Source organism: Aphelocoma coerulescens, chromosome 4 (assembly GCF_041296385.1).
Source record: "Aphelocoma coerulescens isolate FSJ_1873_10779 chromosome 4, UR_Acoe_1.0, whole genome shotgun sequence".
Taxonomy (NCBI): domain Eukaryota; kingdom Metazoa; phylum Chordata; class Aves; order Passeriformes; family Corvidae; genus Aphelocoma; species Aphelocoma coerulescens.
The window spans coordinates 55,451,669-55,469,706 of NC_091017.1; the positions used below are offsets into that span (position 1 = coordinate 55,451,669).

At 40.7% G+C, this 18,038-nt stretch overlaps 1 protein-coding gene across 12 annotated transcripts in view; it reads left to right on the forward strand.

Moving 5' to 3' along the window:
* Positions 1–18,038, forward strand: part of APBB2 (amyloid beta precursor protein binding family B member 2) — a 166,993-nt gene that overhangs the window by 33,020 nt on the left and 115,935 nt on the right. Inside the window, exon 3 of one of the 12 annotated variants that reach the window (XM_069014217.1) lies at positions 3,550–3,670. The exons of 10 other annotated variants lie outside the window; for them this stretch is intronic. The gene's annotated coding sequence lies outside the window, so the exon portion shown is untranslated. Of the gene's footprint in view, positions 1–3,549; positions 3,671–11,149; positions 11,168–18,038 lie in introns of those variants that run through there. One more of the 12 variants, XM_069014222.1, reaches the window with a different exon arrangement.

Below are 18,038 nucleotides of genomic sequence, written 5' to 3' on the forward strand. Positions count from 1 at the left end.
CTTGCTACTTATGCTGTCCCTGTAGTGTTTACAGCAAGCACAATTTGCCACTGGACTAGCTATAGTCTGTTCTGGAGGTGTAGGGTGACTGTGTGCTGCAGTGCATTGTCTGACCCGCTTTTCGAATTAAATTGGTGTGGTTTAATAATGAACATGCTTCCTCCTGTGGCAACAGGACCGTGTACTGGTTCTCACAATGTATGTGGTCCCTGATTCCTTGTGTGACAGAGGGAGAACAAACTTGCCCCTGTTTTCTCTTCACTGGTTGCATTTTGACAAATAAAATGATGTAACAGCAGAAATCCAATTTTGACAAATTTTGGCTGGTAAGTAATGCATACCAGACTAGTTTTGTTACTAAGTTACTTTCAAAAGGATAGCTTAAATGAATGATTTTTTTGTTGCTACATTAGAGAAGAACTCCATCTCAAGTTAATTATTAAAAACACAGCCTTGAGTCCATAAGATGTTTGCTTATTGCTTTTTCCTTCTTGAAAAAAGGTTGGAGTAGTTCTGCTGGTTTGGACTATGGGGAATGAAAAAATTCAAAATACGAACTGCAGTCCTCTTACTTACTGGTTACCATAGAAATCTAAATAAAGAATGCTCTGCAAATAGTATAAATATAGCAATTTGACAGCTCTTACTTTCTTAAAAAGACATGCCATTGTTCAGATTTCTGTAGTGACTGATCAGTAAGGGCCACTGCACACGTTCTGAATAAGATTGCTGTATAAGTGCTGTATTTATACTATTTGCAAAGTATTCTCAGTATCAGAAAACTTTTCTGTTACTGATTCTTGATATCAGTTTGTTGTTGAGACTGGCTGTGGTAAATGAGATTAGAAAAGACTGCTCTGCATTCATAGTGAGAGCTGCAAAATGCTTAAGATTTTATGAATTATGAATGAGTCACCTACAGAACTGTTCCTATTATTCCAGAGAGAAATGTGACCCAGTGACATGCAGAGCAGCCACCTTAAAGCTACAGACAGTAACTCAGGAAGCAACAAGATGTCTCATTCTCTCTCCTGGTCTGGCTTGCTCACTCAACTTGTTGCATAGGCCAGGGGTGGGCGGTGGAGGTGTGATGGCTTTTTGAGTGTCTTTGGCCTCTGCAACTGGCATGGTCTGACTCACAGCAAGTCAGCTTGTGGCCTTATATCTTTTTAGGAGCTGAGATTTGTTGCAGAGTAAAACTGCTTCAGGTTTCCTCCACTCTCCTTAGGAACACATATTATGCATTTCTTACCTGATGGGATCTGATGGTATTTTCAGGACTTTTCATTGTTTTCAAAGTAAATAATAAGACATTATTATTTTTTAAGCAGTCACTGTGGTTTGTCAGTTTTCTTCTGTGTTCACTCATCTTATATAATGTAAATCACTTTCATATTCCTTTGACTTTTTTTTAAATTTACTTTTTTTTCCTGAGGCTGCTTAGCTGGTAGTAGTAGCCTCCTTACAGAAAGAGAGCTAAGGATGTAAGAATTTTAAATGAGTTTCCATCTGGTGTTGGTTTTGGCTTGGAACAGGAATAAAAAATGCTATTCATTTTTACCAAGTAGAGGATTTTTTTTTTCTTCTGATAAGTAAAAACAGACCTGAAAAAGGAAAATGGAAATTTACAGAATTCCTGAGCCAGGTCACTGAGTTATGGCCTTCTATCAGCACGCAGCTGAGTGAAACCAAAATCTGGGCTGTGTGATGAATGGGATGATGCTCCGTGAGCGCAGTGTTTGGAGGCCTGCTCTTCTTTCTCAGTGACTGTCATTATTCAGTGTGGTTGGTGCTACTCTGTTTCTGTCCTTCAGCTCTGTGCTCTGAGTGCTGCAACAATGACTGTGGAAGATGCTTCACCTTTGCCACTCTGATCTGGGCAATGTGCCTAGCTTGAGGTGCCTCCATATGGAAATCACATCGCTTCCCATGGAGGACTGGTGCCTGAACGTACCTCTGAAAGTGAGGAGGAATAATACAGGCATCATTCACCATGGCTGAGACCATTTCCTTTCGAGGTCAAAAGTATCTGGGGGACATATTTATTATTTAGTGGGCATTTTTTGATCTTTCAAGTCCTTTTTCTTGATGTCCTGCCAAAAAAAAAAAAAAAACGTTATTTCAGTAGCAGTTTTACAAAACCTTTGTGATAAGAAACTGATCTGAACTCAAAGTGATTTTTTGATGGATCTGCAATTTTGCTCTGGTTTTTTTGTGTGTGTATGTGTGTGTCCCACTTTCTAAAAAACCTATTCAGCAATTCTAGTGACTGTTGGCTGTGTTTTTAGATGCTTGCAAAAACAGTAGATGGTGGAATTTTAGCTAAGCAGTTATTTTCTTACATTTGTGCTAATATGGTGTTGCATTTCTTTTCCTGTACTAACTCCTCAAAATTGAAGAGAGCTCTCACTAAGGCATAATATGATAAAGAAAAGTTGGATTTACTTACAACACTTGGTTTGTGTTGTACCTAAGCTACCCAAGTAATTATAATTTAGAGCACAAATATAATATGTAGCTTAAAATACACTTAATTGCATTTGAAACAAATTCAGCTGCAAACTAATAGATGCTTTTTTTTTTGGATTTCTGGTTTATATATGGTGTTTGCCAACTTGTAGCTATTATCTCTTCTATGTTCCCCTTTTCAAAGGAACAGAGATTCACAGAAGAGCCCAGAATTGCTAGACTGAATGTTGGAAAATAAGGTGAAAATTTTAAAATCCCCAGCTTCTGGCTTCAGTGGGGGCAGGGAAGGTCAGTGTGATACTTGGCAGTACTCACGGGCCATGTCCAAGTACACAGGACATGCCTTAGCATAGTGTTGAATGGAGAGGTGGAGTTATGCTGCTTTCAGAGAGACAATACTGCTTTTTTCTGTATTTGTTTATTTTTTAATTGCCACAACTTGGAGTGTAAAGTGAAATCACCCAGCTTTGCAGCCTTGCAGCTGTATGCAATCCATTCAGTTTGGAACACTGCTGAGAAGGAACTTCAGCTGTTTGGGTACACTGGGAGAAGCGTTCTCATAAACCAAAGAGCATCCTTCTAGCCTAATGGATTTGAGTAAAATGAAAATTAATATTGCAGCTATGCCAGTGAGTTACTGTTGGAAGAGGCTATCCTTATTCTTTTAGTTTGTTTTGTGGGATTTTTTCCCCCCACATGTTGTGTGATGTGAAACATCAGCCAGTGCTGTGGCTTGATTTTATGTATCACTAAGTGTGAGTTAAATACACTGCCTGGAATCACCCTACTCCCTGTGGAGGCTCCTTGAAAGGGTGCCAGAGCAGGAAGAGGAAGATCAGGGGGTGTGAGAGAAAGTTCCCCTGAGCTTCCCATGGTCTGGGAGGCTCAGGATATGCTGAGCCCACCAGGTAATTGGGAACCCTGCTGAACAGAAGCAGTCTGGAAATCTAAACTAAAGCATTTCTAATGAAAGGGGAGAAGGATCTGTTTGTTGCAGAGGAGCAAAACTTGTGTAGTTCTGTTGTTTCACAGGGCACAGTGATGTTGGATTTTTGGGTGCATTGGATTTTATTTTTTCAGAAACAGCAGGAGTTTCTTGCGATTGGGAAGAGATCTATCTTGCTAACTGGAATTACCCAAATTGAAGACAGGCATGAAATGCAGTAGTGGGTATTATTCTCCATTCAGCACTTCATAGAAGGTAAAAACGCAGCTTTCTTCTCCTGAATGCTTAATATCTTGCTGTGTGTTGCCATTGCTGTTGTTTCTGATCTGTGCCTCAGTCAGATGTTGCATGTTTTATGCCTGTGTTGTGGGTGTGAATTCCCAGAGGTGTTAGTCCTTTGGGTTTCCTTTCAGGTGTGGTGAGGAAGCAGCTGACCTCTGCTGCATGCTCTCAAGAGACAATGCTGCGAGAAATTGCCTCTTGCCTCTACAGAACCTCCAGCAGCAAAGTGGTTACTGAGCCTATTTTACTCACCCTGTTTGTGTTCCTCTGACAAAGTAAATAGACACTAATTATCCTGTTGTAGTTACATGGTGCAATTTCCTTGTTCATTATGTGCCACTGCCAGCCTGAGGACCTTTGACATTAGTTTGGCCTTGAGTTTTGCAGACATCAGACATCTGTCAGAAAAGAAAATGCTGCAAAGCATGAATGGACTTTGAGAATAAATGTTTCTAATACTTCCCCAGCATAGGCATCGGCAGTATAAAGCTTCTGTGCTGTGGAAGACTGCTGCAGCTAGTGTGGGGGTTAAATCAGTCATCACGCTGACAGCTCCTCTGATAGCTGGGCCTGGAAGTGGGATACTGCAGCAGCAGCATCTCCAGAGAGAACAAGATGTGCGTGAGCTCAGGTCTTTCGCTTTCTCCATGAAAGATTTATCCTTTCACAGGACTTTGTACCAGTGTTAGATGCTTTTGAAAAGCCTGTACAAGTAGATAGTTGTTTAACGGTCAACAAGCCTGTTGATAGTTATTTAGTAATTGTAGGTCCTGTTGTGTAAGGATTTGGTTATTCCTGAAGGATACCAAGCAGCTTCTCCTGCAGCTGCTAAGGGGAGAGTGTGATTCATGATGCCTTAACAATTGATCAGTCTTGCACTGTCTTTACGCTTTCTTCATCTAAACCAAGAAGTTGGCTTCATTTGCTTCATGTTTGCTCACAATTCAACCTGTGTCGTAAAATGAATGAGGATTAAACGTGGCCTGTTTTGAGACATCTTGCTGAGGGAAATTGCTCCTGTGGATTGCTGTGTTGAGCACTAGTGAGCTCGTGCAGTAGTTACTTAAAGACTATCTCTGTTAGGAAAGTTGTAGCTCCTTACATGGTCCAGTCACTTACTCAGATATATACATTATCTTGAATTTTGTAAATTGTTCAGCCTCTGGTTGTTCATAGCTGTGTTCCACCAAACAGAGCAGCTAAAAGGATTGCTTTAGAAGAAATGCATTGAGGTCAGGACCATTTATAGACCCTTGGATTTTCTGTGAGTTAAGATTTATCCTAATATTAACTTTGGGCTTCATTCAAGTGGGGGTATTTATTACTTGTTTATTCTTATTCCTTGGAATGTTGAAGTTTTACAATAGATTTGTCCTGTCATTAGCTAGCTTAAATTGCTGCTTTGTTTATCACTTAAAACAAGGAATCTATATATAGCTGCTTTTTGTTTGTTTTGTTGTAAAGGGTTATACCTTTGCCAGAAATGAAGGAAACCATAAGAGCACAAAATAACAGGGTACCTTAGTTTTACTGGTAATAGTGTGTACTTGCATATTATCTTTTGTCACTGACTCTGGATATGTTTTGCAGACTTTCTTGGAAATCAGGAGTTAAGAATATAGAAGATGCTAAATTGTAGCAGTAGGTGAAAGTAGATTCTTCACTCAATTTGACTGCCTAGTGTGGGCAGGTTGGGCTGAGTTCCTGAAGATCTGTCTTATCTTGCAGGGGCTGTGGCATGAGAATGGTTAGTCTTGAGTCTCCAATGATTGTTGAGATAGCTTTATTTGTGAGTAATGGGTCACTTCGTTTTTCTTTGTGTCATTTCATGTCTCCTTTACTGGTTTGTCCCTTTTTTGGATCTTGCTATAGTCCTCTGGTTTGGAAATCATGGAGAGAACTCCTCCAGCTCTGTGTTTTGTGCACAGGTTATACTTCAGTGGAGGGTCTCCAAGCATCAAAACAAGTTACTAATACACTTGTAGAGGGTGTTACAGGTTCTCTCCTCTAGGTTGTTCTAAGACACCTGTCAAGAAATCACAGGTATTACATGTGGTGGTTGTGATTTTAAGTAGGCTTGTAAATGACCCTACTATGAGCTTAACTAATTTGTATAAGGCCCCTCTCACTGTAACTAGTGAAATAAAATCTAGATCTCTGTGCTGTTACTCTGTGTTTAGCCTCCGCTATGATTTTTCACGAGCTTAATATTTAAAGAAATCTTGTAAATGACACTGGTTCAGCTGATAGGTAAAAAAATAAATACAGATGCTCATATTGCATAAGTTGGATCTTAATACAGCTGTATGATTGTAAGTGTTTACCTTTTACTGTAATTGAATGTGGGTGGTTCAGCCTAAGGAAGTCTGAGGTTTATTGTAATTTCTGATGTTCTCCCTTATTGTGCAAATAAAGGCAACATAATCCTTGCTAAAAGTACATCTCTGAACAAGAGATAGAGGGTTGAGAAGCAGGTTTTAAGTGCAAAAGAAGAATCTGATCTTTCAGCACTATCAGGTGAAATAAAATCACTTGTTTAAAACCTCTAAAGCATCTGTCTTTTCCCAACTTTAATCACTGTTCTTATGTTTCATTTCCTCCAGTAATCACCATCACTTTTTCTTTTTATATAGGACTTGATTACCACCTTTACTGTGGACAGGGCCCTACTGTATCTATGTACTGGTGAATAAGCTACTCTGTGTCGTGGGGAGTGTCTGCAGTGAAACCATGTGTGTGTTTGTGTGAGAGATTTCTTTAGATACAGTTTCTAGATGTTACTTCACTCAGTAACATTTAGAATAAGCTTTGCTGGCATAATAGACAAACTGGAAGAAAAGAATTTTAAACAGTTATTTTTTTTAAGGAAGTGCATTTGTTCTGAACATGCAAAGGCAATACAGTGTTTTTAACATCTGTTACTTTGTGTCTTTGTCAGGCAAAGACAGCCTTTGACTAAGTTGGTCGTGTTTTGTGCATCAGCAAATTGATGTTAATTGCAAAACAATAGTTGTGCTTTTAGACTGAAAAATGGTAAACATTTTTGGTCACTATTTAAAATCAACCCTTTCCTCTCAGCTGGAGAAAATGCAGCATATATTTGGAAAGGGCAGACTGCTATGTTGTGTATTTGTATTTACAGGCAGATGCCCTTTGTTTAATAATAAAGTTTTAAAACAGTTGGCTAGAGTATTTGCAGTGTACATACAGTTTGGCTTCTCACTTGTTGGATGGCACTGGAGTTCAGGAAGGGCAGGAAAAGGCAAATGTGGTTACTGGCCACAGCCTCGGCTGCTGGGGAGGCCTGGCAGCACCTTGGGCCTCTGTGTGCCTGTATTGGGTTTGCATGGCAAGATTTTGGTAGTGGAGGGCTACAGGGGTGGCTTCTGTGGAAGCTTCCAGGAGCTGCCACTATGTCTGACAAAGCCAATTCCAGTCAGCTCCAAGAGGGACCCACCACAGGCCAAGGCTGAGTCCACCAGTGATGGTGGTAGTACCTCTGGGATAGCAGATATAAGAGTGTAAAAACTCTCTGCAACACCAGTAGCAAGTATAAGATAGGAGTGAGAATACCTGTAACAGCTCTGCAGACACCAAGGCCAGTGCAGAAGGAGGGGGAGGAGGTGTTCTGGGTGCTGGAGCAGAGATTCCTCTGCAGCCCTTGGTAAGGCGGCTGTGCCCTTGCAGCCCATGGAGGTCCACAATGGAGCAGAGATCCACCTGCAGCCCATGCAAGACCCCATGCTGGAGCATGTAGGCACCTGAAGGAGACTGTGACTTCGTGGGAAGCCCGTGTTGGAGCAGGCTCCTGGCAGGACCTGTAGACCCATGGAGAAAGAAGCCCATTCTGGAGCAGGTTTGCTGATAGCACTTGTGACCTTGTGAAGGACCCATGCTGGAGCAGCCTGTGCCCTGTGGACAGGGACCCATGCAGTTCATGAAGAAGAGCAGCTCCTGGGAAGGACTCAGGTTGGAGAAGTTTGTGGGGTGCTGTCTCCTGTGGGTGAGACCCTGTGCTGGAGCAGGGGAAGGGTGTGAGGAGACCTTCTCTGCGGAAGGAGCAGCAGAGACAATGTGGTAAACTGACTGCAGCCCACATTCCCAGTCCCCTGGTGCCGCTGTGGGGAGGAGGTAGAGAAAATGAGAGTAAAGTTAAGCCCAGGAAGAAGGGAAGGATTGGGGGAAGGTGTTTGATGATTTGATTTTTATTTCTTAGTACCCAACTCTGATTTGATTGGCAATAAATTAAATTAATTTCCCCAAGTGGAGATTTTTTTGCCCATGGTGGTTAATTGGTGAAGTTTCTCTCTCCCTGTCCATATCTTAATCCAGGAGCTTTCTATCCCCTGTCCAGTTGAGGAGATCAGTGATATAATAGCTTTGGTGTGCACCTGGTGTCCAGCCAATGTCAGTCCCCCCCACAGAGACCTGGCTTTGGAACAAAATATTCTAATTTGAGGGAAAAGAGGATTGTCGTTTTCTTTAAAAGTTATCCCTTCAGAAATCTTTGTGGTTGTTTTAATGTCAGCATTCATCTGTCTCAAAATTACTGAAGAGAAGAGATGGCTTGGGGTAATATTTTATTACCTGATAGCCTCTCCATTTTTGAGAAGCATAAGTAATTACAAATAAGACATTACAACATACGCTGAAACAAGGCCAATGGCAGAATTCAAATTATTTGAAAGTGTTCTTTACCAAGGGGGGAAGTGGACATGACCCTGGCAAGGAAATGCTGTCTCCGGTCTGGGAGGGTTGCTGTCCTTGCACCTGAGACAAGAGCAAACATGCCAAATGACTTGGGTAACATTTATTTGCTCTTTTGGGCTCTGTTTTATTTAAGCCATCACAATAGAAATCTTTACTTAGCTTATACAAAGCTCAATCTCTTTCTTTCCTAGTTGTCAGGATTCACAGAACTGGGTCAGTACTACAGCACTGTAGTCAGATACCCTGGTCTGCCGTAACCTAGCTACTTCATTCTCTTAGGTTTGGAGGCTGTGTTTTTTCTGACTGTACCAGCCACATCAGAACTGTGTTAAATTTAAGCATAATTCTTTATGTGCCTGTAAGATGACCAACAAAGAAGGGTATAATAATCTAATGGTCTGCTGCCAGTCAATGACCTCCACAGTGTGAGTTTTGCATACTGGTATCCCTAATTAGGACTTTATCTTCTGGAGTAATATTTCACTGAGTGTGGTGAGCTTTTAAAAGTATTCTCCGCTGCTTTGTAACAGTGATCTTGCAAAAAAATGAGCAGCAAAACCTGTGTTATAGGAATACTTGCTGAATAGCAATAACTGTTTTTTAAAAAATCCACTTTGTTAAGGTTTAAACATACAGCAGCTGTATAGCCTGTGCTATAGGAATTATGGAATATTTTTTTTTTTGTAAGTAGAAATAGGTTTGATTTTTTTTGTTTCTTTTAGCAGACTATCTTTAAGATAGTTCACAAGCTGCTTGTTAAAAGTACAGACAGAAACAGGATGACTTGGAAAGATAATTGGTAATAAATATGCCAGGAGATCAGATGGCAGGTGGCAACTGGCATGAACATGCTGAGAATTTTAAGGCATCCTCTCAAACCAGGTTTTAAAATACACATCTGTCTTGGTATATTATATGGAAAATGATATTTTAAAAATATTTATTTGTACTTTGATCTCTCTAAAGATTTTATAAATACCTGGCCAAACGGATATGTAATTGAAAAGAAATGCAAAAAGCCCCATGGTCTTAGTTATGAATACAGGGTGCAGAATCCTAGCCCCACTGATTTAATTTGGAACCGTTTTTTCTGCTAATTACTGCTATGAACAAGGTTTTCCCCTCAGTTGTCTTTGTTTCTACTCTAATACTGTCGCAACTGTTGCATAAACTGTTCAATTTGCAGGAGCACTGTCACCTCTGTCAGATTAATGTTTCTCTGAGCAGAAAACATATCTGTGTATGGCATCCAGTGTATGGGGACTTGCATGATGTTTCTCCAAGTGAAACCAGGTGGCTGTTTGTTGTACTCTGTCTCCTGCATCTGCCAAAGCTCGCAGCCTTCTGGGTATTGCCCAGCCTGGCTGATGTTTCTGACAAAAGGTATTTCATTTAAAATGCTTGCTACTGTGGGCAGCAAATGCCAGAAGCTTCTAGATCCTTGGAGGGGGCTTTTGCATGACTGGTGCTGGGATTACCCTTCCCTTTCCTTCCCAGGTTGCAAGGAGCAGGTCTGTCCCTGTATCAGCTATTCATCCTCCTGCAGAGAATGAGGATGATCTATCTGGCTGTGCTGAAATTAGATCAGGATGTGTGGATTTCTGTAAGCTTCCGATATGATCCCAATTAAATTTCTTTTTTTATTTTTTTCACTCTTCTATATTTAAACAATACTTAAAGAACAGAGGGGGCAGAGAAGATTTGAGAACACTGGCTACATGTGTCATCCAAACCATTAGTGCTGGCCGTGCTCCTGGCCTGTCACATGTGCCAGATGTGAATCTTTCAATGAAATTCAAAGACATTGTGAAAGATTATGGGCATGGTTTCACATCACTTTTGACTGCTCCAAAATTAACATTTTAAAAAATGTTAGCAGCAACTGTTAAAGGGTGTCAGTCCATCTTCTTCAAGCTATTACAGCATACCATCACCTCATCCCTGGCATTCTTCTGGCCCCCTGTCCAAGCAGATTAATTGGAGGACCCAGCTGAAAACAAATCCCTCAAAGGAGATGCATCTTTGTGACCATGTGTACTAGTTTGAAAATAAACCAGTGAGAGGCACCAAGTCAGAATAACAATTTAATGGAAATTAAAGAAAGGAAAAGAAAGTAAAAGAAAACACTGACAGAGCCAAGATACAACCTGAATCCCTATTAGGCAGGGTAGTGGTAGCAGTCTGGTGGAATGGTGGCTGCAATCCTCTGAAGTGGTGATCCTGTAGTAGAAGGGGTCTGCTCTTCCTCAGAAAGTCCAGCGGTGGCTGTGTAGCTCCTGTCCTCTGGAAATCCAGTGGAGCCCGTCCCTTTGATGCTCAGAGTCCCAGTTATATCCATGATGGGATGCTTGGTTCCTCCCTCTGGGTGGAGCATCTCACAATGAGGTAATGAGTCATGAGGCCAGGTGTTGATTAGGCTCGTTAACAGAAGATAGTCCGGAGGGAGTTATCTCTGAGTCATGCAGCAGGACAATGATGGGCCATCAACAGCAAGATAGTCTGGGGGGAGGAGGCAAGGAAAACACTGCCCCACCTGATTTCAACAGCTCATGAGGATGGTAATAGAATACACCTCAACCCAGGACACCATGTGTCTGTGATGAGGTGGTGGAACCAGTCTAAAGGCCAAGTGCTGCTGGAAGGGACAGTCGGCTTAAATCAGTGTAGATGTAAAACTACAGTTACCATCACTCTGCTGGCTGGGGAACAGCAACTCTGACTCTTACTTTCTGCAGCTGATTGTACATTAAATGATTCCTTGTGAGCACTGCCTGTTCATACGTGGATTTTAACTTGTTTACTCCAGGACTCTGTTTAAGTTCTGCCTACATGAGCAGCTCCAGCTCTTGTTTTTACATATTTCAAGTTTATACTGAGCTTAATTATAATACTAAATTTCACTGTTGCTTTTAACTATGGGAATAAGTTAATTTTAAATAGAGTTAGCTGGTCTTGCAGGCATCTAAAATGTGTGCCTGTGTCCATTCACATGCATACTTATACATATGCATATAAACATACACACTCTTATCTCCGACAGGAAGTCTTGATTCTGCTAGTTCTCCCTCAGTAGCTCTGAGAATAACCAGCTTCCTAGGTGGGTAAGCTGGAAACAATGGGAGTTATTGTTCTTGCCATTTGTGACTTCAGCAGAGATTGTAGATGCTTACTTTGCATACTGCTTTCTAGCCATTTCTGGCACCATTTAGGTTTTGAAGGGTCTGATGGAGAATTTTAATGGTTTTGACTTTCAGGTGGTCCCGTTTCAGCTGTATGTGTTCAAACATGGTGTGACTGGTCAGTAATTTTGTTTCCTAGAGCTGTAATTCTGCACTTGCACACTAACAAGTTCCAAGACCTCTTGGAGGTGACCTGTGAGGAAAAGTACTTTTACACTACAAAGGGTTTTGAATTTTATTTTTCAGTTGTGGTACAGACCTCAATCTAGGTTCAGTGAAATCAGTGGCTAAATTTCTTTTGATTTACTGGACGCCTCCCCAAGACCTTTATCAGCATTTCAGTTCAATTTGTTCTATCATATGCTTTGCTTCCTGTTGTAGAGCACCTTCTTTTTGATTTCATACTTTACATCTTTTGTCACAGTTTAACCAGAGCGGATCAATACATAGACAGCCCCAGAACTCTCCTGTCAAAGCCAGCTTCTAGTCTTTATCAGTCCACGTTTTGGAAGCTATCCAGTCCTGCTGTGTCCCTTCAAGAGGTTACATTTTTTTGCTGTACTGATTAACTTAACTGTTTTGAGTAAATTTGACCACCTGTGGCTACTGCTGACCCTAGATTCCTGCAGTACCTCCAAGCAAAATGCTAAACATAGCTGGCATTCTTGAAATCAGGATGCTAGGACAAAGCACTGCAGTGCACAACCAGGGCAGTCTTTGGGGGGAAAAATCCCTGCTTCTTATTCTGTCTTAAAATCAATTTGGGTGCACAGTGTTGAGAGGTGAGATTCCTCTCACTGTGGTTATATGTGATGCCTCTTGGTTTCTTACTGACATGGATGGTTCTGCATGAATGTGATTCTCTGGAATTGAGGCCTTAGATAAAACAAAGGGATGACGGGAGGTTTTAATTCATAGTCAGAAATTATAGGGATCTAAGTGAGCAGGAGCAAGGCAATATCATTAGTTAGGAATTATTAGGGAATTTTATTGCTTCCATTTGGAGCATCTGGTAACAGCTGCTTAGATCAGGTCTGTTCTGAGGTGGCATTCCTGTCTTTTAAGGAAAGTGGTTTAGCAATGTGCAGGCAATTTTACTGAGGACTCTGCAATATTGCAGTGAAACCTTAGTTTCTGTTGTTTGACTTTTTAGTATTGACATGATGTGTAAATATAACCATTTGGCTGCTTAATTAAGTGTGTGATGTCCTGTAGGAAAATTTCCTTTTGATTCAAGAGGAAATTAATTTAAAGCCTTTTTGATTTAATATACAGACATAGCTGCTTCTCATGTGTATGAGCTTATTTTAAAAAAATAACACAAAGACAACACTTGCTAATAAAAATCTAGGTCTTAAAACCTTAGGAGTGGAGACCTTGGAAAGAACATAAATGAACATATTTTGGGCAAAGCAATTTAACTAATAATTGTTCTGTGGTCTTACTGTTGCTCTTCTGTTAAATAAACCACTTTTAAAGTGGTTGTCTTTTGGAAAAGCTTCCTAATCAATATTTGATTTTTATTTTTTTATTTTATGAGTAATTGCCACATCAGACTTGTGAGCATGCATTGTAGTTCTTGGATGTGTAATCATACATGAGCAGAAGTTGTTACTGAAAAATGCTTTTTTTTTTTTAAGTAGAATTGTTGATCATGGTCTTGGGGCATGTGGTTGTTTGGATCTGATAATTTGTCTGCAATTGTTGGAAAAGATTTTTCAAATTAATTAAGAGTATGCTTGCATGTTGCAGGGTAGAATATGGCTAAACTTAGGGGAATAAACTCTTGAAGCCAATGGGATGGTAAAGGAAAGCTTTGTGTAATTTTGGGTAAAGGTGTAGTTAACGCTGTTCTGCAGTCTGAGTTATCCTGAGAACAATGGGAAGTCATTGGTCCATGCAGGAAGCAAATGTAAGATACAGGATTTACTTGTCTGGTATGTAAGTACCAAATTTCTTGTCATGTGACAGCCATTCTTTGAGGTTTTTTTCTTTAGGTAGTGGTTCTCTTGACCTTTCTATAGCTGATGAGTTTGTATCTTCTATCTTTCTAATTTCTCTTCCCTGGAAAAAGTATTTTTTTCTGTTGTTTCTAGAATAGCTAATTATCATTTTCTCAGGAGAAACTGCAGGATCTCTTCTATTAGAGGCCTCAAGTTGGTTAAAAAAAAAAGACAGTCAAAACAGTAAATGTATTAGGTAAGAGATTTTAGCCTCATAGCAGATTTTAAGACAGTAGGAAGAATGTGAGTGTGTTTTTCGAAGATGATTGGAAAATTAATCTCATTCTTTTCATCAGGTGATTGCACCATTAATAGTTCTCCCTATCAGAGGTAGTGAATTGAGAAAATAATGCATAGCACTAGAACTGTAGTGTTAAGTAAAAAAAAAATTTAATAAAATATTTTTGCTTCCTTAAGAGATCGACCCTAGATAGTGAGTCAGCTCACCAGCAATGATGATTAATAAAGGAATAAGCTAACTAAGGATTTTTTCTGTTAACTACCAGTTCTTCTGAGCAAGAAATAATTCCAAGTACTAGCTGACCCTGTTTTGTTAAAAAAACAAACCAAACAAAAGGGCAACCCAAAAGTCCCCAAAACCCCAACAGTTGTTATATTTCAGGTGATGGAGATAGCACAGATTTGACAGCTACTTCTAATAGTGGTTCTGCCTTAATTCTACTAAGCAGGTACGTAATGGTCTGTTCCAAACCTTTCATAGGCTTGCATGAGATCTTCTACTGTAGGGCAAAAATGTGCTGTATTTTTTTTTTTTTTTAACTTTGTCCCACCGCAAACCAGACTTGACAGAGAGGCTTGTAAGGTAGATGAGATGATCTCTTTTTACAACTAAGCACATATAGGCAAAAAAGGTTTGAATATGTTGCCCTGGTGTGCAGAATCAGTATGATTTCTGTTAGTACGTGTTGAAGTTAGAAATTCTTTACTGACTTTTAGCTGGCTTTGAAGCTGAAATTATGAAGTCTTGTAACAGCATCATTAAAATTAATTATGACTAAAACTGAAGAGAGATGTGAGTGTTTATTCTGTCTTGTTTTTTGTTTTTTTTTTGGTGCAGTTATTTTAAGCATGTAGTCTGAAAGTCTGCCGGGACATTAATGAATGCAATGTGGTCTCTTGCTAGATAAGCTTTCCTATACAGGTTTTCTTGGGTATATGAAAATAATGTGCAAGAAATAGCATACAGCAACTGAGATGTGAGACAAAGACACCCTTCTAATGGCACATTAAATTTTCAGCATGAGTGGGTGCCCAGCAAAAGCTGTGAAGGCCAGGCGTGCTGGCAGAGTGGTTGATTAAGCAGGATGCTGAAAGGCAGAGTGTGCCAGAGAAGTCAAGCTGGCATTACCAAGTGCTTTGTGTCATGATATCTGTTATCTCTGTGACTTGCCCTGATATGGTGGGTCTCAAGGATGCTCTAAGATGGAGCACTTTGGTGTGTGCAGCATAAGCTGTGGAAAGTACTGGAGAATATCAAGGGGGGTTGTAGAGAATTATACAGTGATAATTGTATTCAGAATAGGAATTAATAACTTAAGTGAGTTACTGGGAGAATTTGTGCCTAAAGCATAGGTCATAATGCCTTTTTGAAAAGGAGGTGACTTGCAAATTCAGATTTTCTTTCAGCTTTGCAGTGCACATTCAATAACCTGGCCTCATTCAGGCAGAGTTACAAGTGAAGGCTGAGTGTGGCTCCATTTTAATTTATCCTAGTTTAGCTAATGCTTTGAGAAATTATTGTCTTAATGGTGAGAAAGTGCATCTCTTGGGAAGTGTCAACAAAGGACTACCTTTCTGGGGAAACGGTTGCTGGTTTGTGGAGCTCTTGAGCTGAGCAGATGATGAAGTATTTTAATGTGATCTTGTGAGAGGGTGTATTGCATTTCTGTTAGTGTCCCTATTTCTTCTGTAACTACTTGTCCTGGTTTGCTGGGTTTGACTTGTTAATGTATATGCAGAACCTGAGGTGGAGAGGGAATTACTAAAGAGCATGCTTGCACCCTGGAGGGGGAAGGATGACTTAAGCTAAAATGCTGCCTCCATATCCCATGGGTATGATATGTGGTAGAGAGGATCTCCTGCATTATTCATTGCCTCTGGCTTCTGCTGTGACGTGGGTGTTTATCACATGAATAGTTGTGCTGTGGGTTGCTGCAGAAGAGGTGTGTGTGTGTGACCTGAATACTCATCACCCACTGGTCTCTAAGTGACAGATAAAACCTGGTCTCAAGTATGGTGTGTCTGCTAAGAAGTCATATCATTTGGAGATGTTTTGCTCTCCAGGCAACTTGTGGAAGAGCATCTTTAGTTGCTTCTAACCCTCATGGTTGGTCTCTGTCACATATATTAGCTTTCAATTGCTTCCTTAAGATACGATGCCTGTGTGAAAGTAAGCTTTATTCCTAAAATATATTTGGAAAATTGTTCAGCTGGCCGTGTTGCACCCCCTTGTGCTAAGAATAAGATTTTTTTGAGAGAAATTCCAGGCTGCTTTGTTTTCAAATATTGATTCAAGTTTTTATTTCCACTTTTAAGGTTTTTAAAATTCTTTTAAACTCAGCTGCTTAAGTGTTTTCAAAGCACACTTGTTTTGCTGCTGAAGTGCTATCATCAAATTGTGTGTTGGGCTTTTGTGAGCTCTACAATTTGGGTCAGGACACGTGAGCAAACAGAAAATATGGCATGATTGCCATCCGCTGGGGGGAAAACATGCTGCAGTGGTACCTGCTTGAAGAGTTGCTGTTGAATGATAACATACCCCTGTGTTGATCATGCTGTGCTTTTGCCACAATATCCTAGAGACTGTCAGTCTCAGCCCAGATGTTTGCTCAGAGAGTTTTGTACTAGCAGGAATTGTCTGGTTCTTGTTGTGAGTCATGATAGCAGTGATACTGAAAGCTGGAGAGGAGTGGACTCAGGGACTGAAATGGGGATACAAGGCTTCATTGTGCTGCTGGGAGGATGCTCAGCACGTTGCAAACCTGCTTCAGGCAGGGCCCTGAAGTGTGGGAGCTGTGTTCTGGATGTCTCTAAGCTGTCCTTATTCCAATGACTTTTGCACACTGGATGTATGTGTGCTGAGACCTTGCACCAGAGCAGCACATGTCTCTCTGGAGCAGCTCCTTGCCCTGGCTGCCTGGTTCACCCTTAGGAAGCTGAATTACTCACCAGTGAAAATACCAATTCTCTGGGGCTGTAAGCATAGGGTATTTCCATGAAGGGTCTAATGGTAAGGTAGTATGATTTATGTGTAACTATAGCGGCAGAACACAGTTCAAAGTGGGCTTTTTGGAGTGCACAATATGACAGGACCATGTGAGCTGAAGCCAGTGCTGTGCACTGGAAGATGTCAACCACTCTGAGGCTGAAGATGAATTCTGCTTCAGTGTCACCCAGTGCTTTGCTTTCTTTTGATTTGGTGTCTGTGCAGCACAGTTCAGCGAACAGTAAGACTTGAGAAAAGCAATGAGTCATGCAGCCAGAGGACCAAAGTAATACCCTGGTGTTTGTGAGCAGTCAATAGCAATGTGAAGGTCTGCATAAGTGTTTTGAGGACAATGGTGAGGAGGATTTGCTAAAATGTAAATATAGGTTGGGGCCAGAGTGGCATAAATGTTTTAGTCCTGTCCCCATGTGCCTGTTTCTGATCAAAACATTAAAAGAAAGAAAAAAAGCCACCATTCAATATCGCTTTGGATATTTTTAATTAAAAGAATCACTAAAATGAAGGGAGGAGACCTTAGTATGCTTCATAAATATAGAGACTTTCCCTCATCACAGTCTCTTCTGTAGTGACCCCCTGGTCAGTCTTCATCGTGGGGAGCAGGAGGCAAAAGACACATGCCCGTGTCCCAGGAGGACCTGAGGCCTCCACCTGCCCTTTCCAGGAAGGTATCCAGAATATGCTTTTTAACCTGGAAGGGGAAGAGAGGGACCCCTCCTGCCAGTAGTGGAACACGAAGTCTCTTCAGTTTTGTTGGACTCGTCAAGGTTCATAAATAAAACAGTGCCATGTGCATTTCAGTGTTTTATCCACTAATTGTGAAAGAAATGCTTCTTCCTGACCTTCAAAAATTTAGGAAGATAAAACCATCTAAGTGATGCAATTTTCCTTTTGGCCCTCTGGGGCCGTGAGTTAATGTGTTCGATGCTTCTTTCTGTGAATTCGGCAGAAATTACTGCCAAAGAAAGTGAGATGCCGAGAAAGGTAGATGCTAAAAGTGTCAGGGAATTCTTGGGGTGTGACAGCAGCCTTCTGCTCCACCCCATCTTTAATGAGTTTTTTGACCATCATCATGTTATGTGAGTTCTCCATGGTTTTGCTGGGGTTTGTTTGTTAGTTAGTTTGGTTTTAAACTATTTCCAGACTAAGACCCCTAGAAGCCTCATAAAAAATGAAGCTTTCCTTCTCTCCTTTTGGAAACAAAC